The sequence below is a fragment of the Bos javanicus genome, chromosome 18 (genome assembly GCF_032452875.1).
Source record: "Bos javanicus breed banteng chromosome 18, ARS-OSU_banteng_1.0, whole genome shotgun sequence".
NCBI classification, from domain to species: Eukaryota; Metazoa; Chordata; class Mammalia; order Artiodactyla; family Bovidae; genus Bos; species Bos javanicus.
The window spans coordinates 13,355,834-13,382,926 of record NC_083885.1 but is presented as its reverse complement, the minus strand read 5'-3'; the positions used below and the strand labels follow the sequence as shown (position 1 = coordinate 13,382,926).

General features: G+C 53.9%; 1 protein-coding gene across 1 annotated transcript in view; it reads right to left on the bottom strand.

Moving 5' to 3' along the window:
• Positions 1-27,093, bottom strand: part of JPH3 (junctophilin 3) — a 76,606-nt gene that overhangs the window by 45,595 nt on the left and 3,918 nt on the right. The gene's annotated exons all lie outside the window — the stretch shown is intronic.

The following is a 27,093-nucleotide window of genomic DNA, read 5'->3' as shown; positions in this document are numbered from 1 at the left end:
TCCCTTGGACTGCAAGGAGATCAACCAGTCCATTCTAAAGGAGACCAGCCCTGGGATTTCTTTGCAAGAACTGATGCTGAGGCTGAAACTCCAGTACTTTGGCCACCTCACGTGAAGAGTTGACTCATTGGAAAAGACTGTGATGCTGGGAGGGATTGGGGGCAGGAGGAGAAGGGGACGACTGAGGATGAGATGGCTGGATGGCACCACCAACTCGATGGATGTGAGTTTGAGTGAACTCCGGGAGATGGTGATGGACAGGGAGGCCTGGCGTGCTGTGATTCATGGAGTTGCAAAGAGTCGGACACGACTGAGCAACTGAACTGAACTGAATTCCTTTACAGAATTTTGGTGTTTTCTGTCAAAACTCAACATGAATCACCCATAGGTATACATATGTCCCCTTTCTTTTGATCCTCCTTCTCATCTCCCTCCCCATCTTACCCTTCTAGGTTGATACAGAGCCCCGTTTGAATTTCCTGAGCCTTACAGCTATTTCTCCGTTGGCTATCTATTTTACATATGGTAAAGTAATTTTCCATGTTACTCACAGGTGGTCATTTTTAAAGACCCTTCCCTCCTGTTTCTCGAAGCTGAATTCTGCTCCCTTAGGGCTTGGGGAGAGGGAGAGAGGAGTAAGAGTCCGATGCCGTCAGGAGTGAACCGCAGAGCTCCTCAGGCACATGGGCACAAGGGTGTGAGAGAGACAAAGAAGCACACCCTAGGTGAGTGGCTCCACACTGGCCTCGTGGGGCCCATGAGTGACAGATATAAGGACACAGAGCCAGGCTACAGACTGAGTACTGATGAGACAGTCTTGTAAGGTAGTGAGTTCTCCATTGCTGGAGGCATCCAAGAAGAGTTGGGAAGACCACCACACCTGAAGGCATGAGAACTGGCAGACCTGATGTCTCCAAAAGAATCCAAAGTGATAGAACAGTCTTATGGACTCTGTTGCAGAGGGAGAGGGTGGGAAGATTTGGGAGAATGGCATTGAAACATGTATAATATCATGTATGAAACGAGTTGCCAGTCCAGGTTTGATGCACGATACTGGATGCTTGGGGCTGGTGCACTGGGACGACCCAGAGGGATGGTATGGGGAGGGAGGAGGGAGGAGGGTTCAGGATGGGGAACACATGTATACCTGTGGCGGATTCATTTTGATATTTGGCAAAACTAATACAATTTGTAAAGTTTAAAAATAAAAAAATTTAAAAAAAAAGAATCCGAAGTGGAGACTCAGACACTCGTACCTGCACGAGCCCAGCAGCATTACTCACGAAAGCCAGAGAAGGTGTGGTCCATCCAACAATGAAACATTGTTCATGCAGCCTTCAAGAGGAAGGCCATCCTGCCATTTGCTACAACATGGATGAACCCTGAGGATACCATGTTCGGTGAAATAAACATGTCACAAGGGACACTCGCTATTTGATTCCTCTCACAGGAGATATCCAGGAGTCAAACCAGACAGCCTGAAAGTAGATGGTGGGGCCGGGGCTGGGGCAGGGAATGGGCAATTATTGCTTATTGGGTACAGAGTTACTGTTTGGGGGGACGGTAGTCCTGAAAGCAGACAGAGGTGATGGCTGTGTGACACTGTAAGAGTGACTGACGCCACTGAATTGTGCACTTAGAAATGGTTCAAGTGGCGAGTTTTATGTTATCTATATATCTTACCACAATCAAGCTAAAACATCACAGCACTGGGCTCATATTCTTGCTCTGCTTATTGGCTGTGTGACTCTTAACAGGACGAGTCTCCATTTCTCCTGCATTAGGTAGTTATGCAAATTAAATGACACTCCACACACAGCAGGGCGGGGCTCTCCATCCTTTCTTCCATCCTCCCACCCCCCCAATATCAACAGCTTTTCCTGCCTCGGGCCACAGCTGCCCATGCTGGGGCAGAGAGCCAGGACTTGCACCCTGGGTTGTGAGAGGGACGCTGGACTAGCCTCTCGGTCCTGGATGGCTCCTCCCCTCCTGGGTGGGTGGCTGTGTGAAGCTGGCCCTTTAAGGCCAGACCCTTCCACCAGACAGTGGCCTTCCTGTGGCCAGTTCAAGCTGGGAGCCAGCAGCTGTTGCAGGGATCTCTCACTCCCAGCTTCCTGCCACTTCCACTTGTGGGTTGGGGACAGATAAAACACAGGGCCCCGAGTTAAATCTGAATTCCACATGGACAAGTAATTTTTAGGGAATGTTACATGGGACATACTTAGGCCAGAAATGATCAGACTGATGACCTGAAATTCAGGGTTAACTAAATGTCCCACGTGTTTATTTGCTGAATCCAGTCGCCCCCGCTGGGGTCTCCAAAGATGTCACCCCAGGTTTCTCTGGCAGCCCTCCACAAAGCTGAGGATGCCCTTGCATGAAGAGACTCAGCCCACCTCCTCACCAACACCCCTGCACCCCCTCAAGGCAGGCTGAGCATATAGCTGAGGACACATGGGGGCTGCACACCCAGCCTTGTGGAGGAGGTGGGTATGGGGGTAGAGGGAGGAATTAGGAGGGGGGCAGACACGGGATCGAGTTCCCAGCTCCATTCTTTCTGCATCTGTGACCTTGGGAATGTCTGCTTTAAGTTCCCATGCCTCAGTTTCCTCACCTGTAAAACAGGGAAGATGGCTGTGCGATTAAATGCGGTAATCCACGTAAAGTGTGGAAAGGTTGTTAACGCTCAGTAATCAGCAACTATTGTTCATCACCGTCATTAAAACCTTAGGGATACGTAAAACTGAATCCCTTTGCTGTACACTTGAACCTGTCACAAGACTGTAAATCAACTATACTCCAATATAAAACAAAAAGTTTACAAAATGAAAGAAAAGTTGGTTAAGGAAGAAAACCTCAAGGATAAACAGCACTTTACCTGGCAGGTGAGGAAACTGAGGCTCAAAGAGGGACAGGATTCAACCCCAGGGTTCGCATCCTCCCCCTGCCAGGGCTCTGCACGCAGTGAGGTCCTGCCTACCCTCGTCCAGAGGGCACCAGGCTGGAAGCCACACCTGGCATCCTGTGAGGTGCGGGCCACTTCCATCCCTGAGAAAATGATTGCCCACACTCCCTCCCTCAGATAAAAGGGTAATAACAGGGAGGCGTCGGGAAGCGGGCCTCCCTGTGTCTATCTTGGAGTCTGAACGACGTCCCCACAGGCTGGAGGGCGTGGTTCCACCTTCCAGACGTGGACGCGGAGTCCATCGCATACACAGAGGCAAAGGCAAGCTGCAGCTTGCTCTGAGCATCGGCGCAGGCAAAGCAAGGGTCCCAGGTAGGGATTCGAGCCTCCCTCCCACTCTGAGCTCCTGAGTCCTGCTGCCCTGGCTTTCCACAAGCCACGCAGATCTGCAGAGGTGAGTTTGTTTTCACATCAGCGAAAAAGCTGCTCGGCATACTATGCCTGAATTCCATGATTCCAGGGGTCCCTGGACAGGTGAGCTGAGGCTGGAGAGGGTCAGAGATGTGTCCAGAGGGTGTGCCCAGACAGGAGCAAATGCTAAAGAGAAGGCTCCGCACAGCCAGCCTCCGCTTTAAAATACACAGCCTCAACGGACAGTCCAGGGAGATAGCAGGTTGGTGGTCGCCAGGGGCTGGGGGAGGGAGGACGAGAGTGATGGCTATCAGGGTCAGGGTTCCTTTTGGGGTGATGAAGACAGTCTGGAATTAGATACATGGTAATAGCTGGTAGCAGAAAAATGAGCAGAAGCAGAGAAACAGGCTTCCCAGGTGGTGCTAGGGGTAGAAAACCCTCCTGCCAATGCAGGAGACGTAAGAGACGCTGGTTCGATCCCTGGATCGGGAAAATCCCCGACAGGAGGACATGGCAACCCACTCCAGTATTCGGGCCTACAGAATCCCATGGACAGAGGAGCCTGGCGGGCTACCGTCCACAGGGTCGCAAAGAGTTAGACACGACTGAAACAACTTTGAACGCACAGTGAGAAACATCAAGACAGAAGATGAACTGGTCACATTCTAGGTGATTTAAGCAGAATGAGGGCCTCGGGGCTTTGAAACAAATGCCTGTGGTTGCTGGGGCCCTGCTGGGCCAGCCTGCCCAGCGGTGCTGGAGCCTGGGGCGTGGGCACCAGGAGTCAGGAGCCCCGAGTTCAGAGCTGGGGCTTTCCACTTACCCCAGACCCGGGGACCTCACTCCACCTCTCAGATCTCCTAATTCACCTGTGACATGGGGGTGACAACCATGAGCATCCTCTAGACACATGGAGCCGTGGGTGTGGCCTCCTGCACACGGTGTGATGCGGGCAGCTGAGCCTTCCGTGCTCAGGGCGTGCAGCTTTATTGTATTTGCACTTTTGTTCCCAGTCGGAACACATTTCTGAATTTACACCTGATGTCAGTAAGAAAAATGAATTTCGATATTACGCTCTTGATCAGCTCTGCTGTGACCTGCTGGGATAGCTGGGCCCAGTTTCGAGGCTGGTCCAGATCAGGAGAAAGAAGACAGGCCTTCAGCCAGGAGCCAGCTTCTCCCAAAGCTGGGGCTCTGGGCTGGCCCCCGCAGGGCCAGGTCCTTTCTTCTCCTCCCATCTCCCTTTCTTGTTTGGGGCCAGTAGAGGACGGGTTGAAATCAAACCCCTGGTTCTCCATGGCTGTTTCACTGAATGTGGTCGGTTCTTGAAAAAGACTAAGTCCACCGTTTTGTTTTATATGCCAAGCAGCCTGCATGTGGAGAGACAGAAGCCAGCCCAGTGCAGACAGAAGACCGCTTGTGGCCCTGCATGGGCACCCTTGCAATGCTGCAGGGTCAGTCTGGGTGGCGCAGACCCCAGGGCAGGGGCAACTTCCTGTTTGCACTCTGTACCCTGACCCGGGGCCCTGCAAGCCCTGTGTCTGCCCCTCACAGGGAGACACCCAGATGAAGATGAATCATCCAGGGGGCAGCTGGGGGTGGGGGGGCAGGTAACCTCAGGGTGGGTAGGGTGGCACACAGGCGACCCACTCAGGGACTCTGCACATTGCAATGAAGATAAGGGATGACCCCCGTCACCCAGAACTCAGAACCAGATCTCAGTGGACCTCAGGTAAGGAAACAAACCTCCCAAACGCGGCCTGGGAGATGCCAACTGGAGTGACCCAGGCCTGCAGAGAAAAGCCAATAGGGTGTGAACACCAGCGGGTCTCAGGCTTGTGGGGCTGTCCAACATCCCCCGAGCTCCTGGCCACAGCCCCTGCATTCCTGACGAGCCTTCCGGGAAGGCCAACACTGTGCCCAGGGACCCACTCGAGCGCCACTGTGACCGTTGCTCTGGGCACACCATGGACACTGGCGCCGTCTGGTTCTGAACACCACCAGGTCCAAATTCAAAAGCTGGCTCTGCCCCACGGCCCTCAGCCAGCGGAGATCCAGGCCTCACCCCCGCTGCCAGCCTCTTGGGTACTGTGCACAGTCTGCTCTTGCTGACTTATTCAAGTCTCCCCAGAGCCCTCGCGTCTCTCACACACTTGTATTTTCTTACCCCTCCCCAGCCTCATCCACTGAAGTTCTTCCAACACGTTCATCACAGACACAACGTGTTCAACTGTCAATGTTGTGATAGTTTCAGGGACCAGTCTGGGGACAAGACAGGTCAGTCCAGCCAGATGCTGTGTCCTCCAAGAGCAAGCCCTGGGCAGGATGGGGACTGTTCTTCCTGGGAAGGGCATGGAGCCCACAGCAGATGGGGGGCGGTGGGGGTGCTCAGGCCAGGGCCCCATCCTGGAAGGATGCTCACCCATGGCACCTGATGGTGAGGGGGCAAGAAGGAGCCCCACCTAGGGGAAAACTGGAGGGAATCATGGGAAATGCAGGGTGTGGACACCAAATAGGAAATCCTCATAGAGATAAGATGCTACACCTTCAAAATGAGAATGAAATGCAATTTTTAAAAAAAGGAAAAGGAAATCAGAGAAAAAGAGTTCCTGGAAATTAAAAGTGTAATGGCCAAAATAAAAATTTTGATGTGAGTTGGATGATAAAGTCAAGGAAATCTTTCAGAAACTAGAACAAAAAGAAGTAGGCAAAGTAGTGAGAGATAGAAGAAATTTAGAGCCATCCATGAGTCATGTAGATGGCTTCAAATCTATATACTAGGAGTTCCAGAAAGCAAGGAAGGAAAATTACCAAATATGTAAAATGGGAAAGTGTCCCAGAATTGAAGGATGTGAGAGTCCAGGCTGAAAGGGCTCAAGACACCCTGCACGACCAAGGAGAGAGACACAGGCCAAGCCCAGTGAAACTTCAGAACCTCGGTGGGCAAAGGAAGACCCCAAGTGCTTCCAGAGAAGAAAAAGAGACTTCACACAAAGGGCTGAGAGCATGGCATGAGACCTTTCTGTGGCAACACCGAGACCGAGACGTTGGTGGGGAATTTCTCCCACTCAAACTCGGAACAAAAATGACTTTCAATCTAAAACTACATATACAGCCAATCGATCAAATAATCAAGCCACAACAACTATCTTCCATGCATCCTTTCTTAGGAAGCTACTGCAGGATGTACTCCACCAAAACGAGGAAGCAAACCACAGAAGAGGGAGGGCACGGGGGATCCAACAAACATGAGGGGAAGCGGTTTTACATATGCGCACAAAAATACCACGGGTTTGAGAGTCCAGTTATATTGATTTTTTCCCAATGGTAAAGCCTACAGTGGTCGAATTCCCAGATGCAGAACTGCATATACTGTAGAACTACATACACTGAGGTTGACTATCAATTATACATAGATTTTCAAATTCATGGAGGGGCGGAGCTCCTCATCCTGACACTGTCCAAGGGTCAACTGTACATAACTTATAGCAAGCAATGAAAGAAAATATACAAAATGAAATGTGTGTATACTGTATATATGTAGAGAATTTGGTGGATTTGTTCAGACAAAAAGCTGTATGGAGTAGTATTTTATTGAGCATTTGGAAGGTGGGGAAAGAAATGACCAGCATAGTGGTGAGTATTCCCGCCTGTCATGTGGGAGACAGGGGTTTGATACCCTGACGGGGGAATCAGGACTTCCGTAGTAGCTCAGCTGGTAAAGAATCCGTCTGTAAGGCAGCAGACCCCGTTTCGATTCCTGGGTCAGGAAGATCCTTTGGAAAAGGGATAGGCTACCCATTCCAGTATTCTTGAGTTTCCCTGGTGGCTTAGGTGGTAAAGAATCTACCTGCAGTGTGGGAGACCTGGGTTCAATCCCTGGGTTGGGAAGATCTGCTGGAGAAGGGAATGGCTACCCACTCCAATATTCTTGCCCGGAGAATTCCAAGGACAGAGGAGCCTGGCGGGCTACAGTCGATGGGGTTGCAAAGAATTGGACACAACTGAGCGACTTTCACTTCATACATTTGAAAAATGAGGCAGTTACTAACTTATGCTGCACAGGAGAAGTACTTGAGTGTATACAGAATCAGTGCATTGCTTGCCCCAGGAATAAGTAATGCTTAATAGTCTCGTAATAATGACAACTCACAACGAATTTAACAGAAGAATTGTAACCATGCTGAAACAGTTAAAGGGAAGAGGAAGGTGGTTCTAAAAGACTGAGAAGCTTTTATTTAAGTCCGACTCAAGTATACACACAAATATACATAGGCCATGCGGTTCTTTGTTGCTGCACATAGACTTTCCCCAGTTGTGGGGTGTGGCTTCTGATCGTGGGGGCTTCTTTTGTTGCACAGCACGGGCTCTAGGGCAAGCAGGCTTCAGTAGTTGCAGCACACGGGCTCAGTAGCTGTGGTCATGGACCTAGCTGCCCCAGGCACGTGGAATCTTAGTTCCCGGATCAGGGATAGAACCTATGTCCCCGGCACTGGCAGGTGGATTCTTAACCACTGGACCACCAGGCCAGTCCCAAGACTAAGAATCTTCACCTAAGAGTCCCATGCTGACTCTGAGGAAGTCAGTGCGCGTGTGTTCAGTCGCTCAGTTGTGTCTGATTTCTTTGCGACCTAATGGACTGTAGCCCCTTAGGAAGTCAGTACCTAACAGCTGAAAGACGATGAGCCAAGAAGCAGTCAGCACACAGATGTAGAAACTTGGAGGTGGGTCTCTGAAGACACAGCTGCAGGAGTTTAAATCTGTAGCTCTGGGGCGCAGTAGGTGTCGGGATCCTGCTGATTTTGTTCTAAGTGCTACTGTTTGCAGCGCCCACTGACGTCTTAAACTCTGGGCACGTCATCGTGACAAAGATTAAATGTTTCAAGGGGGATGAGACTTTGACGAGAAAATTCTCACAATAGTGGTCTTATGCCTGTTTCCCAGCTGCAGAAACTAAGCCTCGGGATCTGTGTCTCGTGGGGGCCCAAAGGTGAACCTGGATGTCGAGCTAAGCCCTGCTCCTCACAGAGGACGCTGACCGGGAGGATGCCCAGCCCAGTATTTAGCAGGTGGGTAGAGGAAGTTATAGAGGAAGCCCAGGCGGCAGGTCGGTGGAGGTCTTGGAGGGATGGAGGGGACAAAACTCCCTGAGAAGGCATCAGATATGTCAGATGAGAGGCAGGAAAGGTCAGTGACCTCAGAGGCCGTGAGCATCGGGTGCAGGTGACGGCCACTCCCACGCTGAGGACAGGACACCAGCCAGGAAGCCACCCCAAGGCTGGGAGGGGCTGAGAGCAAAAGCAGAGCCCGTGGAGACCAGCGAGTATGGGCCCTCGTGCTGCCCAGAGGGCAGGGGATTTAGGCGTGCTGGCCTTGGACCAGGAAGCCACCCAGGGAGGCCCACCTCCACGGTGGGGGACAGGGTCCTCAAAGGCTGGGGGAGGACCAGGCTCAGAGCCAGCCTCAGCCGGCATTCTAGGTCGTGCCCACTCGACCAACTTCACACCAGCAGTGCTCCTTCCGCAATTCATCTTTTACTGTCTCCTTATCCACTCATCCTGGGAAGGTTTAGGGTTTTTTTTATTTTTTAAGATGAATAAAGATATTTCTTATGGATTAAAATAGAAAAAGCTTAAAAAAAGATTAAATGTCAAGAGGGGATGACAGAGGATGGATGGCATCACCGACTTGATGGAATTGAGTTTGAGCAAGCTCTGGGGGTTGGTGATGGACAGGGAGGCCTGGTGTGCTGCAGTGCAGGGGGTCGCAAAAAGTCAGACGCAACTGAGCAACGGAACTGAACTATAAAGTCTACAGAAAAGCGAGTGCAAGTACAGACGCACACGAGTGTGGCGCATGTATTACAGTCAGCGAGCCAGTACTGACACATCTCATCACCCCTGGTGTGGCCCATCCCCTGATTCTGGATAAATGCAACATGTATCCGCTGTTACCGAGACATGCAGTGTCTCCATGCTCTAAAAGCCCTCTGCACTCGGCCTGCTCACCCTCCCTCCCCCAGCGCCTGGCCACCGCTCAGTTTTTACTGTCTCCACCGTTCTGCCTTTCCAGAAAGTCGTGGGGTTGGACTCAGTATGAAGCCTTTTCAGACTGGCTTCTTTCACGTTGCAACACGCACTTCAGACCTCCGCGCCTTTTGTGGGCCTGAACCATACTGTGTCCTCCACTCCAACTCAGGAGTACCTTTGCTGCTTAAGTTTTGGTGATTACGAATAAATGGAAGGTCTTTTCCACATCAGAAAAACAAGAGATGGGTCTAACTTCAGATAAACGAACACTGTTAAGTGAAGTGAAAGTCGGCTCAGTCGTGTCTGACTCTTTGCGACCCCATGGACCATACAGTCCATGGAATTCTCCAGGCCAGAATTCGGGAGTGGGTAGCCTTCCCTTCTCCAGGGGTTCTTCCCAACCCAGGGATCGAACCCAGGTCTCCCACATTGCAGGGGGATTCTTTACAGCTGAGCACTGTCAAGCCAGGGTTCTACTGAACTTCCTTGCACTGGCTGCCTTCTCAGTTGGAGGCACCAAGAAAACCCTCCAGGGCACTCAGGTCGGGAACCACAGCCACAGCGTCCAGGGACACCATCCGCTGACATCTGCTGAGCTCTTACCATCTACGGAGGGCCAGGACCTGCCATCACATCAGGGAGCTCAGAGCGGTGGGGTGACTTGTCTGAGGCCACTCAGCAGGCAGGGTTGAAGATCTGAACCTCCCTCCTCTGCTGTCCGCAGAGCTGGAAGGGGCTGTGGGGAAGAGGGGCCGGCTCACCCCCGGCACCACCAGCTGACGCGTGCACCTCTGGGGCGAGTCTAAGGAGCGGCTGGTCTGTAGACCCCAGTCAGCGGTCCCTTCCCTGAGCTTGCTTCTCTCTGGGCTGCACTCCCTGGGGAGAGCCCCTCTGCTCGCCTGTCAGTCACTCTGACCTCTCAGGGAGGGCGGGGCTTCTGACCTCCCTGCAAAGTGCTCACAGCGGGCCCCAGGGAGCCACGAGGGAGACACTGCCCATTTTACAGACAGAAAAACTGAGGCGTGATGAGGTTAAGGCTCTTGCCCAGAGTCCAGATGGAAGCGGCTCAGCTTAGGACCCCTGCCACATGTGCCGGATTCTCAGGCCTGCGACCTTTCTCCACTGCCCACCGGGAAACTCTGAGAGCGGTCTGCATCGAAGTACACAGCCTCCAGCTCCCCCCACACCAGGCCCCCTGGCCCAGCAGTCCTCACTCAGGGTGGCAGGACGACTCACCCCATAGGAGGTCCCTGTAGGATGCAGCTCTGCGCCCGGCATTAAGGGGCTGGCCCCGGGCGGCGGGAGGGCCCCGGGCTTCGCTCAGCAGCAGCAGTTGCTGCTTCTGACCCAGTCATGTCAAGTCAGCCTCCTCTCTAGGGGCAACAGTTTCAAGGCACAGGCTGGGGAGAGCTGGGCATCCCTCCCGTAGCCCCACCTCCTCTCGGGCCTCAGTGAGCAGGGACCACCCCTGCCCACCTCTCCTGCCCCTCCCCCTGGGCCTGAACAGGGGAGACAGGAATAGAAGGCAGGGCTCCCAATCCCGCCACCCAGGAAGCCTCCTTCTGGGCCCATGCCTCCCTCTCTGGTCACCCAGGGGATATCGTGATTCAATTGCAGAGGCTGGCAGGGCTGGCCTCTTAGAAGTGAGGGGTTCATGGAAGCAATTGTGAGGTGTGGCAGCGGGGGCCATTGGGCAGGAGTGGGAGGAGGAAGCAAGGGAGCCCCCTCCTCGGGGAGGGCCCTTCACCAGAGTGGCTGGAAGTCAGGCAGGTCTGAGCACAGATCCTGGAAGGATGACCCGACCTGGGCCTCTATCTGCAAAATGGGGGTAAAATTATTTCCCCTCAGGCTAAAGAAAGGGGGGAGGAGAGAGGAGCTGGAGCCAGACCGACACTCAATGCCTCCAGAGCTGCCCTGAGACACCTGACGTGGCTGTGACTCTGTGTCCCCTTCTGTGGAGGTGACAGCAACAGTGTCCACCTTGTGGGACACTCAAGGGGAGAAAGTGGATTTGTACTTGCAAAGCGCCTCACGATGGTGCGTGGCAGGTTCTGCATTAAGTACATCACATCAGAAGCCACGATTGTCTAGCACGTGACCGGGCAGAGGCCTTGGGGGCTGTGAAGGACAGTGGTGGCCGTGGCTGCTCTGGGCTGGGGTCTCCAACAGCATCCACAACCTTGGTGAAATGCAGATTCTCGGGCTCCCCTGGGCCCCTCAAAGCAGAAACTGTGGGGGTGGGCAGACCACCAGGGCTATAACACCCTCTGGGTTTCTCAGCACTCGAGGTCAAGAACCCGGGTTGTCCTGTTAGAACCCCTGCAGGACCTTAAACTAATGACCGACGCCCCATCCACCCAGAGACGCTGATTCAGCGGTCAGAGGCAAGGCCTGAGCAGAGGTGGGTTTTAAAAAACTCAAGGGGGACTTCCCTAGAGGTCCAGTGGCCAGAACTCCACATTCCCAATGCAAGGGGCCTGGGTTCGATCCCTGGTCAGGGAACTAGATCCCACATGCCGCAATGAAGATGGTGCTATGACTGAGACTCAGAGCCGCCAAATAAATAAATAACCATTAAAAAAAAAAAAAAAAAAGCTGGCGTGTGATTCTTATTTCAGGACCAATAACTGTTTTCTTTGTTACGTTTTTTGAGGACCAAGATTTTGCTGAAGAGCTGCCAGAGGTCAAGCTCCCAGCTTCCCCCCAGGCCGCAGCCTCTGTTTCACACTTTCTGGGGAGCCCTGCCGGCTCTTCTCAGGGACAAGTGATGCACACACACACCAGACACCCCAGGACTATGGCCTGGGCCCAGGCTGCAGGCTGAGCACCCGGGGAAGGATGGAGGATTGGGGCTCAGGCAGGTCAGATCCCTCTGAGATGTGACTCGAGTTCTGAGCCATTGTCACAGGAAAACAGCCAAGCCCACCACCAAAAGCAGGGGCTCCCACACCCCCGCCAGCCTGGGCCCTAGTGTGCAGGGCTTTTTCCAAAGCCCTCAAACGTGGAGAACAGGCTTGCTGGTCACGCTCAGTGTGAGAGCCTCCCCAGGGTCCCTCCCTGTCCCTCCCCGGCTTCCTGTGGCTTGGGGACAGCCCCTCCTCTAAATGACAGGTTATCCCAACCCATAACCACCAGACATCTTCAGAGTGCCAGGGGCGGGAGGGTATAGAGGACAAAGAACTTCACGGACCTGAGATTTAGGGGGACAGATTTAGAGACACTAGGTGAACCGCACCCTGAAGAAAGCTAGAGCAGGGCAGCGGGGGTTGGGGGTGGCGGGGAGGAACATGGGTGCAGCCACCTGCAGGGGGCGACACTGAGCGTTCTCCACGCTCGGCACAGACCGTGTGCTCAAGAAATGATTTTCTCCAAACACAGACTTCACCATGTCCAGGAACAGATTTTCAGGTTTGGGTGAGGGGTGGGGGGCTTCGTAAAGATGTCTCAGCTCCCAGGAAACTCTTTTAAAAAGAAGCTGAAATGTAAAAGGGTTCAGACTCTGTGGAAAACAGTCTGGCAGTTTCTCTTAAGCGGAGAGGTCCAGCCTGACCCAGCAATTTCATTCCTGGCTTGATACCCAAGAATGAAATGAATAAAACACACGTCGACACACAAACCTGTACAAGAACGTTCACACAGCAGTACTGTGTGAGACAACCCGGAGCTCCCTCACTGGACGACTGGATAAACTGAATGTGGTCCTTCCACACGCTGGAATATTACCCAGTCTTAATACCCACGTGGCCTGTAGTCAAGCTCTGACATGGATGGACCTCGCAAACGGTACAGGGAGAGAAAGAAGCCAGACAGCACAGGGTTCCAGCTCCATGAATTGTCCACGGTGGACAGATCTGCAGAGACAGAGAGCAGACTCCTGGTTGCCGGGGGCTAGGGGATGAGCAGGGGGTGATGACAGCTGTGCACAGGGCTTCTTTTGGAGGTGATGAAAATGCTCTAAAATTGCCTGGTGATGGCTACACAACTCCAAATATACTAGAGGTCACGCGATCACACGCCTTAAATGGGGGAACTGTATGTTGTATGAACTGTAGCTCAAACTATAAAAAACAGAGCCTCGTTCCGCAGAGCCTCTGCAGTCTGAGCGGGGTGGGCCCCGGGCGGGGGGAGCTGGCCCTGCCCTTCCTCTGCCTTGGGGAGGGCCCTGGGGGTCTCTGTACATCCCCCCACCACCACTGACAGGCATCACAGCTACCCTGACCACCCCAGTGGGGACATGACCACTTCCTGTCAAGGCCAGGAAAAAACCCTCTGATTACTGGGTTCCATGGGGGCTCCCACAGATGAAGACTCCCAGAAAGCCTGCTCTGCAGCCCAGGGGGGCCCCACAGCTGAGGAGTATTTCCAAGCGGTGCCCTGAGCTCCCACAGAACACCCCCAAACCCAGAGGCCCTGGCAGCAAGTGGTGTGGAGAAGGCTCCAGTCAGGACTTCCCACGGGACACGGAGGTGGGCTCTCTGATTTCAGGCCATACATCTGCTCCCGAGGTGCGGGGGTGCTGGGGCAGGGACCCCCCACCCCAGGATCGGTGGGCTCCCAGGGGGAGGGAGGCATTGGGGATTGTGGGGGAAGAAACTGTATCCTTATTTCACTGGCAGCAAACTGTGGTGGTGGTCGCCAAACCCGGGCCTCTGTCACCCCCGGAAATGGCAGGTCCAGTGTGGGTGGCTGCAAACACCCTGGAAGAGCGTTACACCCAGGCCCGCCGGCCGGAGAGCTGAACACAAGGCTCACACGCCCACCGTGCCGGATGCTGGGCCTGGGCCCGGGACACGCGGCACCACCGCCTTGAACCCGCCCCGTGGACCCCAAGGGCAGAGGGAGGGGCAGGAGAGTCCCACATGGTGTCCACGGGCCAGCAGACCCCCCACCTCCACCGCCCCTCCAACTCAACGCCCAAGGGGCCTGGGGACCTTCTGGAGAGGCAAGGGCGCTGGGAGGACTCAGGAGCCCCCAGCGCTGCCCCCTGCAGCCTGACTGGCCCAGGCTCAGAATCACCCCCGATGACCCTCAGGCAGCTTGCTGGGCAGGGGTCCAGGCCTGGGGTTCTCCTACAGGATAGCCCAGGGAGCGGCTCCGGGCAGAAAGAGGGGGTGTCCCCAGGTCGGGGGGTTCTGCTCCACAGGTGGGTGAGGCGGCCCTGAGTTTTCACCCCAGGACTTTGGACCAAACTGACAGCAACTCAAGTGGGATCAGGCCGTGGGCTGCTTGGGGGATGGGGACCCAGTTGTACCGAGGGCCCCTCACTGTCCAGAGAAGGGGGCGCAGGGCTGAACACTGAGGCAGGTGCCTGCCTGGGACACGGGAGCAGCCTGGCTGCCGGCAGTGGGACAGACCACCCACCCCCGATCGCCCCCGGCCCTGCTCAGGCTGCTCTGAGCTTCAAGACAGCCAGCCTCAGGGGACAGCTGCTGGGGCTTTACGGGAAGGTGCGTGGGAGGGGCTGGGCGCTGGGCTTCTGAACAAGGGGGGACTGAGAAATAACATGTGTGCCCTTGGAGGGGCGGAAGGGCTCATTCTCCCTTGCCGCCCCCGCAGCCCGCCCCCAACTCCCTGGCTCTTCCCCCTGAACCCTACCTCTCTGCCCTCCATCTCTCTCTGCCCTTCCTGTCTCTCCTTCCTTCTGTCTCTCTCCCCTGCTCTCCTCCCTTCCTCTCTCCTGTCTCTCCACTAATACAGTCACTAACACGGCAGCCTCCAGCCCCAAGAAAACCCTGACTTCTGCTGGGGACTCAATTCATTTCCTCCACGTTTGGGCCCGGCCCTGTGGACACAGCCGCTCAGGCCCCCACGCAGGATGCGCGGGTCCCCAGTCTGTCTGGGCAGCGCGGGATGCTGGGAGAATCCGGCCCGGCTGTGGACTAGGACCTTGGGCCCCAGCGGGTTACCTCCTGGCTCGTTTCTCCTGACCATCGAGTTGATTCTGTGCAGACAGAAGGGTCAGGCCATGGTCCCCATGCACCGGGCGGGGGGTCTGGCCCCTAGGCACGGCCCGTTGTGCCCAGCCAGACATAGCCACACTGGTCCCCCACCCCTCATCCGTACTTCCCGGGGCTGCCTTGTTCTCTCTGCCTCTGGGGGTGATTAAACATCTCCTCCTTGTGCACCTCTGACACCTGCCTCTCTCCTGAAACTCTCAGGTCTCTGTGGAAAAGCGCTGCCCTAGAAGGTGTTCCCAGATGCCCAGACATCTGCCGGTCCTGTCCAGGATTCGCTGACACAGGTCCCCAGCCTGTGCAAACGCACACCCTGCCCTGGGGCTCTCGGACCCCTCTCTCCCCCAGGCCTAGCTCACTGCCCAGTACAGTCAGTGCTCAGTAAATACCTGCGTGGGTCCCCGCTTCCCCACAGACACCACTGCCGTTCTCTCTTGGCTGGTAACACAGAGCCTAAATGGAACCCATCACAGCCACCTCACTGAGGTAGACAGGACCGCCTGGCCCCTTAGCTGGTGTGCTGAGGTCCCAATGTTTACTGAGCCCCTGCTGTGTGCCTGGCACTGTGCTAGGAATTCGGGCCAAGAGAAAGGCACCCACAATGTATTTCAAGGAATCTGTCACCCAAGGGGGCGGCAGCATGCCAGTGGGCACCCTGGGGGTGGCTAAGAGTCAGGTGCTTCAGTTTAAGTCACTGTGGTATCTACAATACATAAAAAAAGCTTTAGAACCAAATAATATAAAGACAAATAACCCCATCTTAAAGTGGGCAAGGATCTGGACAGACATTTCTCTGAAGTCTCACAAATGGCCAAGAAGCACGTGAAAGGATGTCCACCTTCACTGGTTATCAGGGAAACACAAATCAAAACCACAGTGAGACACCACTTCACACCCACCAGGATGGCCATAATCAAAAAGACAGACATAACAGGTGTTCGAGAGGATGTGGAGGGATTGGAACCCTCAGACCCCTGCTGATGGGACTGCAAAACCGCGCAGCTGCTTTGGAAGAGTCCCCCAGCTCCTCAAAAGGTGAAACATGGCTACCATCAGACCTCGCAGTTCCACTCGTGGGTATTTACCCAAGAGAATGGAAAACATTTCCACATGAAACTGTGTCCACAAACGTTCACAGCAGCCATATTCACAGCAGTCCAAGGGTGGAACCAATACAAACGTCCATCGACGGATGGATGGATAAACAAACCGAGGTCTATCCATATAGACTGCTATTCAGTCTTAAAAAGGAAAGAAGCGGCTTCCCTGGTGGCTCAGTGGTAAAGAATCCACTTGCCAATGGAGGAGACGCGAGTTTAATCCCTGATCCCACATGCTGTGCAGCTGAGCCCGTGCTTTAGAGCCCATGGGCTGCGACTACTGAAGCCCACATGCCTAGAGCCCGTGCTCTGCAACGAGAGAAGCCATCCCAATGAGAAACCCGTGGAGCACAGCTAGGAGTAGCCGCTGCTCACCACAACTAGAGGAAAGCCCACGTAGCAGTGAAGACCCAGCACAGCCAAAAATAAAATTAAAAAAAATTTTAAACCAAAAAAAAAGGAATGAACTTCTGATACATGGCATGTGGATGGACCTGGGTGCTGAGTGAAATAAGCCAAACCCAGAAAACCACATGCAGAGTGTAGGATTCCATCCACATGAGATGTCCGGAACAGGCAGGTCCACAGACAGCAGAACAGGGCTTGTCAAGGGCTGGGGGGCGGGGGGCAGTGGGGAGTCACTGCTTAATGCAGAACAGGGTTTCTTTTGTGGGTGATAAAAATGTTCTAGAATTAGGCGGTGGTGACAGCTGCACAACCTTGTGAACGTTCTAAAGAGCACCGAGTTATGCACTTTAAAAAAGTGGATTTTATGTAAATTATATCTCAATAAACAGTATGATTTGTCTTCTCTCAGGGCACAGGCGTGACCTGGGACCACCTATGGGATATAATAGGATAAGTGGGGAGGATGTGAAGCACAGAATGGGGGCTACCATCCACCCTTGGGGTTTGTGAAGGATCCACAACAGCAGTAATAGCAGCTTATTCATGGAGCATCTGTGGGTACCAGGTGCGAGCTTGGAAATCGTCGCCTGAGCTCATGGACCTTCAGGAAGGCCCGCGCAGGCTTGTAACCAGTGGCCTGTGGTCTGAACTCAGCCCTGTGCTCTGTGATTCCATGGCTTCTGGAACCCAGCTCTCCCTCATGACTTGGGCAGGTCACTCTATCCTCTGTCCCTGCTTTCCTGGTCTGTAAATGGGCACACTATGTGGGAGTGATCAGATGGCCTAATGGAGGAAAGTGGTGGCCATGTGGACGGGACAAGCGAGGACCGAGTCCCTGGCCCGCCTCTGTCCTGCTGCCCCCTCGGTCTGTCTTCATCCCCCACCCTCCTCCTCCTCCTCCTCCAATTCTGAGTCCTAGGGCCCCTCTGGGAAGACGCCTCCCCTGACTTTCAGCATCACCTCCCACAGGACGATGTCCCCTGAGACCCAGACTCACAACCCTCACCACACCCTGTCCTCCTCCGACCCCACATCCACTCCTCCCCAGGGTCCCCTCAGCCCCCAGTTCCTGGGCACTGTCTGCACTCCACCCCTCTGCTCTGCCCACTTCCAAATCCTCAGGCCTCTGGTTCTCCCCTGTGCACTGTACCCACCCAGACCCAGACCATCATCCCCTCCCTCCTGGACACCTGCACCCCTCCTGGGAGCCCCCAGCTTCCTCTCTAGCCCCTCCTTTTCCTTCCCCACCCAGCAGCCAGAGTGATCATCCAAACACAGCCAGACAGCTGCTGCACGGCCCAGCAAGCGCACACCTGGGCATTTATCCCAGAGAAATGGAGGCTTAGGTTTGCACAAAGCCTCTGCATGGAAGAGTGCAGCGGTGGTATTCATGGCAGCCCCCCGTGGGAACACCCCAGACGCCCCTCAACAGGGACAGGGCGCCTCTCCATTCATGGAGAAGCACAGTGGGCAGTGAAAGGAACCAGCTGTTGGTGCGAACAATGGCCTGGATGGTCTCCAGGGAACCACAGCGAGCGACAAAGGCAGCTCCCAAGGGCTCCATCTGTAGAATATTCTTGAAATGAGAAATGACAGAAGTGGAGAGCAGGTCTATGGTCCCAGAGGCCGAGGAGACCGGTACAGGGGGAGCAGGGAGGAGGGACGGATGTGGCCCTAAAGGAGGACGGAGGGTCCGGGTGGTGACGAGATACTCTGTCTGAGATAGTATCCAGGCTGGCATTCGGACTGTAACGCTGTACTAGAGTTTTGCAAAATGTTACCGCTGGGGGCATGTGGTGGAAGGTTCAGGGGATGTCCCTGTATCATTCTCACAAGTGCGTGTGAATCTACAATTATCTGGAAACAAACATTTAATTACGAAAGCACAAACACCAGATCGCACGCTGCCCTGCTTAAATCGTTCAGAGCCCTTCCCTGGCCTCTGGACAAAATCCAGCATCCTTCCCGCAGCCCGGAAGCTGAGCCCGGACACTGTTCCCCTCTAACCCCTCTGCTGCAGACCAAGCCCTGCCTCCGGCCTTTGCACGTGCTGTCCTCCCCGCCAGCACCTTCTCTCGCTCTCCACAGGGCTGCCCTCTCACATTGCCAGCTCCCTGCTAAGGGGTCATTCATTCACCATCCAACCATGGTCCCCCGAGGTCCCCCTGCTGCAGGCGCTGTGGCTGGACTGGGGGTCACAGTCAGGACCACAGATGGGCCTCTGCCCTTCTGGAGCTTCCAGTCCAAGGAGAGAAGATGCCACAGGAGCCAGTGCACAAGCACGGGTACACAGGGAGGGCCCAGGGGCACCGAGGGGCCAGCGGGGGGAGGGGGTGCCACCCCTGCAAAGCCACAGACCACCCTCACTGTCCTCACCAAAGTGCGTTTCGACTGCTGCTTTTCATCTCAGAGCGACCCACGAGCAGCCAGGTCTCCAAACTCACCAGTAACAACCCAATGCTTGGGGGCAGGGCCCCGAAACACACATGCATTGGCTGAACATCTCCAGGTAGGCAGTGGGGCCCCCGCTCATGCCCCGACTTTCCTCTTACAACCAGTCTCCGAGAAAGCCTGCGTGGCTTGTGACAGCGGCCGGGCACGTAGAGTCTCACCTGGCACTCCTGGCAGGGCCCTCCCAAGCCCCCTTAGTCCCTGAAACCCTCCCACTGAAAACCCCTCCAGGGCTTCCCACAGTGCAGGTGCCGCCCGGCCCACATGGAAACACCTCCTGTCCCCATTAGCCGTCCTCAGCCCCGATGCAAAGACCCGCTGGGGTGGGCATCAGGTCTTCTCAGCACGCTCCTCACGACCACCCGCATCAGGCAGTCCCCCTGCAGGCCCCTGTGCTCTCCTCTGAGAGCCCATCCAGGCGGCCCTGGTCAGACCACAGGCAGTTCAGTGCCTGTTTCAGCATTTCCCATCTCCCCTACCTCCCTGAGCCTCGGGCCACCCCCCATCTGTAAAATGGAGGGGTCACGCTTATCTCACAAGAGGACCACAGGGAAGAAGCCTGGGCAGGGACTTCCCTGGTGGCTCAGTGGTTAAGAATCCGCACTTCCAATGCGGGGTTCAATCCCTGGTCAGGGAACTAAGATCCTACGTGCTAAGGGGCAACTAAGCCTGCGCGCCTCAACTACTGAGCCCGCACCGCAATGAAGAGCCCACACGCAGCAGGGAAGACCCAGCACAGCCAAAACTTTTATAAAAAGGAAGAAGGAGTCTGGCTCACCCCCAGCTCAAAAGGCCAGACACTCACCAGGCATGGGAGTGAGGGTAGCTGACAGAGGGCAGCTGCAGGGAGCAGGGTGGGAGTAAGGTCAGGGCGTCAGAGGCTGGCTGCAAGCGTGGGCCCTGGAGTCCTCCAGGAGAAGCCTCGGGCTGTGGGCCTTTGGAGTGGAGCATCCTGAGAAGGAAGGAGGGATGGAGTGGCAGGGGAGGCCCAGTGCCCACTCCTGCCCTATGCCTCGGACTCAGACCCGTAGGAGTCTGCAGGTCCTCTGTCCACTTCCCACTGGCTGTGAAATCTCAGCTGTGAAATCTACGGACACCCATGGAGAATGGCGGGGTTCTCATTTGGGGTCTACGGAGAAGCCTCAGGGAGTCTGCAACCCCCAGAGCTGCCCACAAAATGTCACAGGACTTGCCTGCCCCTGGGAGAGGGCCAGAGTTCTCGGGGCCTGGGAGAACCCACGTGTTTACAAATGTGGACGAAGGCCCACTGGAGGTCCAGGCTCAAAAGATGGTGTCACCCTCTCCGGCCTCTGCTTCACAGTGAGATATGGGCTCCTCTGGCCCCAGCTTCCTCAGCTGTAAGGAAGGGGAGATGAAATGATGGCTCCACTGGGGAACACCATCGCTTGGGACTGTGGGCGGCTCTGGGCCAGCTGAGCCCAACACCCAACAGTCATGCAACCTCCTAAAGCCACGGAAACTGCACACTTCACCTTCTCATCCCCTAAATGAGACCCCATGCCTTACCCCAAGGGCTTCCCTGGTGGCTCAATGGTAAAGAATCCACCTTCAGTACAGGAGACTTGGGTTTGATCCTTGGGTTAGGAAGATCCCCTGGAGAAGGAAATGGAAGTATTCCTGCCTGAGGGAATCCCATGGATAGAGGAGCCTGGTGGGCTACAGTTCATGGGGTTGAAAAAAATCGGGCATGACTGAAGCAACTGAGCATGCACACCTTACCTCAAACCACTGATTTAAGGACTACAATTGATGCTTGCAAACTGTGGTACTAGAGAAGACTGTTGAGAGTCCCTTGGACTGCAAGGAGATCAAATAAGTCAATCCTAAAGGAAACCAACCCCAAATATTCATTGGAAGGAATGATGCCAAAGCTGAAGCTCCAATATTTGGCCACCTGATGTGAAGAGCCAACTCACTGGAAAAGACCCTGATGCTGGGAAAGACTGAGAGAAGGAGGGCAAGGGGGTGACAGAGGATGAGATGGTTGGATGGCATCACCAACTCAATCGACATGAGTTTGAGCAAACTCTGAGAGACAGTGAAGGACAGGGAAGCCTGGCGTGCTGCAGTCCATGGGGCTGCAAAGAGTCGGACGTGAGCTAGTGACTGAACAAGCAGCAAAGGACTAAAAGAAATAACACTTGTGGTAAGTGCACAGCTCAGCCCCTGGAACAAAGTGGATGTGAAGACAGTGAGTACCTTTCTTCCAAAGGAATCTCCTGGCTTCAGGATTCCAGTTAGCACGTATTCACCTTGGAGCTCTTTCAAACCAAAACTGGTATGACATTGCAGTGGGTTGAAAAATGTCCCCTAAAAGAGATGTCCAAGTCCTAAACCCTGATACCTGGGAATGTGCCCTTATTTAAACATCTTAATTTATTTTGGGCTGGGCCAGGTGGCATGTGGGATATCAGTTCCCCAACTAGGGCTCAAACCCATGCCCTCTGCAGTGGAAGCATGGAGGCTTAGCCACTGGACCGTCAGGGACATCCCCTGTGTGCTCTTATTTAGAAAAAGGGTCTCTGCAGATGCAGCGAACATAAAGTCCTTGAGATGAGATCATCCTGGACTTTGGCTGAGCCCTAAATCTAATGAGAGGCATCCTTTCAAGAAACAAAGGGGAGACACAGAGAAGGAGGCTGCTGGTGATGGGGCAGAAGTGAAACATCGCTTACCCTCATGGATGTGGTGCTGGGGAATGCTAGTCTATTTCATTGTCGTGAGCCATGTGACCCGGAGTTTAAAACACTGTCCAGAGCGGTGACTCTCAGCCCTGCCTCCTTTGTCACACACCCAAGCCGGATGCCACCATCCGAGATCCTGGCTGGAGAGGTGCCGCATGGAGCCCAGACACGTCCCTCCCTCAAACCATCCTAGTGATCCCAACGTGTGGCTGAGGCTGCTCTGGACGCAAGGCCATTGACCAAACCACACATAAGAATCACCTGGGCAGCTTGAAAAAGGACTCAAATACCCAGGCCACACACAGATCACCCCGTCAGCATCTCTGGGTGGGGCCAGGCACCACGTATTTTTCATAGTGCCCAGATGACTCTGCATGCAGCCAAGGTAGGAACTTGAATGGAGCTGCCCACATGTGAACCTCCTGGGCATCTTGCAAGCACGAGGATTCTGATCCTGCAGGTCTATGGGAGGCCTGCATTTCTAACAGTCTCCCTGGACACCATCCTTGGTGGAGCTACTGTGTGGCTGGGGATGAGAAGGGCTGCCTAGCACCGTGGTTCTAGAGGTGGGGTCCTCGGACCAGTAGCATTAGCATCAACTGAAACTTGTAAGAAATGTAAATTCCTGGGGGTACCTCTCAGACCCAGGAGGTCAGCAACCTATCTTAACACACCTCCCAGGCGACTCACACACAGTCAGGTGGAGGACACCCTGGCCTGGGGTAAGAGACAGTGACAGCAAGACTGACCCTTGATTCAACCGGAGGTCTCCAAAAGCACCAGGGAGCCCTCCCTGTGTCCGAATCAATAACTTTGACATTCCAGGGAATTCGTGAGATGACACATAGGGAAAAAATTGCTATGGTAGCTCAAATGGCAAAGAATCTGCCTGCAATGCAGGAGATCCCTGGGTCGGAAAGATGCCCTGGAGAAGGGAATGGCTGCCCACTCCAGTATTCTTGCCTAGAGAATCCCAAGGACAGAGGAGCCCGGCGGGCTACAGGCCATGGGATCACAAAGAGTCGGACACGACTGAAGTGACGAACACTTTCATCATGGAGATGAGAAAACCGACGCTGAGGACAAGCCTCCTTCAAGGCCAGCAACTTCAGTCCTGGTGTAACGACCGCACTACCCCCCGCCATTCAGACTCGGCTCAGGTGCCCCTCCGAGGATGCCTCTGGGGCTCACTTAAGGACGGACATGGCTCTCCCTTCCCTTCACAGAACCCTCACCTGTGGAATCTCCTTTTGAGATGCCGAAGTCTGGCATGAGAAACTCCTAATTATTTTACATATTATAGTTTTGTACCCAGACTACATATTTTTCTGTAAAAGTCATGTCATGCTGTTTCTTGTGTTTTAGATTTTATTTGCTTCTTTCTTTTCCAACAGCCTACATTACTTCAAACTATGTACTGTATACATAGTGCTATGGACTATGCTTGTGTACCCCCAGAACCGTACGGGCTTTGGGAGGTGATGAGGTCATGAGGATGGGGCCCACCATCATGGGACTGGTGCCCTTATGAAGGAGACCCCACAGAACTCCTCTGTCCTCCCCCCATGTGAGGACACAGAGAAGCCAGCGGTCTGCAACCCAGAAGGTCCTCACCAAACACTGAATCTGCCAGCGCCCTGATCTGGGACTTCTCAGCCTCCAGAAGCATGAGAAACGAATGCTGTTGTTTATAACCTCCCCATCCCCCACCTGGTCTATGGTTTTCCGCTGCAGCAGCCCAATGGGACAAAGACACAGAGTCAGGCGCAGCAGATACTGCCAGGTGGACCCACTGAAAATGAGGTTTTAGTCTTTACGCTGTGAGCATAGTAGGAACTTGGTAAATGCTCCATTATTGAACGAATCAAGCTGAGGAAAAGGGACCATTAGAAAGTGGACAGATGAAAGGGTACTTATTTTTCTGCTTGTGTTTCCTAGCACTTAAAAAAATATTTATTTATTTGGCTGCACTGGGTCTCAGTTGCAGCACACAAGCTCTCTGTTGTGCCGTGCAGGCTTCTTTGGTTGTGGCACACGGGCTCCAGAGTGCGTGAGCTCAGTAGTTGCAGCACATGGACTTCCTTGCCCCATGGCACATGGGATCTTATTTCTCCAACCAGGGTCCAGGCTTTCCTGGACCACCAGGAAAGTCCCTTGCCTAGCACTTTACAATGAATGCTGTTCATTAGACAGTATTCCAACAATGTCTCCTGGCCATGACTGCCTCACAGCATTAGAACATCTTCTCTATTATTCACTGTATTCAACACCATCCATCTTACTCATGGAAAACGCTGGCAGGTCTATGAGCAACAACAGAGCTGATAACAAAACAAAACCAATCAGGGAATTTTAACAGTGATGCTTTAGAGGGTTTTAAAATTTCCCTTTAACTGTCTACATCCAGTTCTAAGCTCTTGCAACAGGATGGATGTGTGAAATGATGACAGTGAATGAAATTACCAAATACTGCTTCCTTTGCCCAATGGATTCATCCCACACATATTTACTGAGTGACCACTGTATGTGGGCACTACTTTAGTGACGGGACACACAGCCCTTCCTGCACGACTCTTATGCTCCACACTGGTGCTGTACAAGACGACTTTCTGCGATGACAGAAATGCTCTGTCTCTGCACTGTCCAAGGTGGTGGCCTCAAGTCACAAGCAGCATTTAAGCGTGTGGAATGCAGCTAGCATGGCAGAGGCACTGAGTTTCTAAATTTCATTTAATTGCAATTAATTCAAATTTAAATTCAAATGGCCACATGCAGATTGGGCAGAATTGCTTCAGATGACTAATCCATTGATGCTGATTTAAACAGAACGGAGGCAAGACCATCTTTCATTGTCTGCAACAGACAAAATCCTTCCTTTGCTGCCGTGTGTGCACTTCCTGGTGTGCACGTTTTCTCTTTATTTGGCCGTGCCACGTGGCATGTGGGGTCTTAGTTCCCTGACCAGGGATTGAACCCACACTCTCTGCAGTGAAAGCTCAGAGTCTTAGCCACTGGATGACCAGGGAAGCCCCTGGTGTGCACTTGTAACCCTTGTACACCCCATGGGAACTGAACACACACAACCCAAGGCAGAAGTAAACCTCAGGTTTGATTTGCATGAGTTCTACTAAAGGACCCCATTCCAACCCTGCCCACCCTAGCTGGGAAATGCCCCCTTGGCTCACAAGGAGACACCGAGAAGGCATTCAACTGGCCAGTAGACAAGGTCTTAGTGGACGAAGTGCCCAGAGGGAATCGGAGCAAGGCAGTCTCTCCCAGCAGCTCAGGCAGAACAGGGGAGCGCTCTCCATGGTGCTGAAGGGGCCGCTCCCGTCTCTGGAACAACTGGTGAGCCGGCCCCTTGCGCTAGTCCACAGAACCTGTTTGGCAAAGCCAGGACCCCACATAACACCACTTTCATCAACCACGTGCCCTTTCCCAAGCCAGGAAACTATAATCTGGGGAGCAGTTGATCCAAGAGGAGACGAATCACTGCAGAAAATTCAAACATCACCCGTCCTTCCAGGGCTCACAAATCTAATACTGTACTGACATTGAAGGACCTGAGGAGTGTTTTATACAGACTTACCAGCTCAGGGTTGATAGCTAGCTGTCTTTAGAGCTGTGGAGACCTGGCGGAAGATGAGGAAGAGGAAAAATGGCAGACACTCCTGGCCCTGCCCTCTTGCCACCATCACCACCTTTTCCCGGGGGCTTCCTCTCTCCACAGGCATCCTCAGAAGATGGACCCACAGTCCCCTGTCCTTGGGTTCGTTGCATGAACTGTTAGCGTCAGCGAGGGCCACTCACTAGCTACCCAGTGGATGGCTATTTTCGGAGGGTGCTGATCTTCACCAGTTCAGTTAGGCTTCCTAATATAAAGCCCGTCAAATTGCTCCAGGGCTGTGCTGGGTGAGGGGACTTTTCAGTAACACTCCTCTCTCAGCTATTACTGGCAACAAAGAACTAGTTATTTGCTTTCCCTTCTCCTTTCACCTCACGGAGCCTTCTCCCTCCCCAAAGGGGCTGAAAGACTCTCTGAAGACACACTTTCATCTCCAATTGCCTTTTGTTTCTGAAATGATTTCCTACTGGCTCGATATCCCTGTCCAAGGACCTGCTTCCTCCTAAATTAAGCATTTGGATTAAAAAAAAAAAAAGTTCACTTTTCACATATTCCAAGCACCAAAAGTCATTTATTTTGATAGAGGGTTTCCCCCACTTAAAGGGGGAGGGGTACTGACTGCCTAAATGTGTATTTAAAGTGGAAACAAAGCCGCAGACCCATATAAGTACCCAAGCCCTGCTCTGTGGCTGGCACCCTCTCTTTACGGGGAGTGCCGCTTCTCGGGAGGAGCGGAGGTGGGGGGACCTGGAGTACCTGGCAAGCGAACAGAGCTGGAGGGCGCACGTGGCTGTGTTTTGGGGGACAGGGTGGAAACCGTCTCCAGTGACAGGTGTACTGTGTGCACGCACGCAGGCGCAGGGGGTCTGAATTTTGACTGTGGGCGTGTGTGATTTGTGTGGGCCGAGGGATCTGGGCCAGTGAACGGAATCTGTATGTGAGGGGGAGCGGCCGGGTGTGTGCAATGACTCACATCTTTCGGGCTGTGGGAGGGTTTTATTTGCGGGGGGTAACTTTTGGTCCAAGGGATCCTGTGCACATGGCACCCGACAGGAAATATTTACCTGTGCAGCAAAGCAGGGGTCCATCAAGCGGAGAAGAGGGCCCGGGTCGGGTATCTGGCCGTGTGCTCCTGCCTGCAACTCCTCTGCGTGCCCAGAGGAGAAGGAGGGTGTGGAGGGAGAGGAAGAACCAGCATGGAGCTTTGCACAAGGGAGTTCAGGGAGAGGTGTTCCGCACAGAAGCAAGAGCTTGGGAACGCCGCCCTGAGTGTGACTCTAGGTGCCGCCCAGTGTGCAGCATCAAGTCACCGGGCTCCTCTGAGCCTCTGCTTCCCAAAGTGGGAAATGGGAGGAAGGAGAAAACCAAGCCCGGAAACGAACAGGGACTGAGTGCTGTGGTCATGCAGACACTCGCCACATGCCCGGCACACAGTAAGTGTTGAGCATGGCCGTTTATTAACATTTTCATGATCATTATCGTCATGTCTGGCTTTTGGTTCTAAT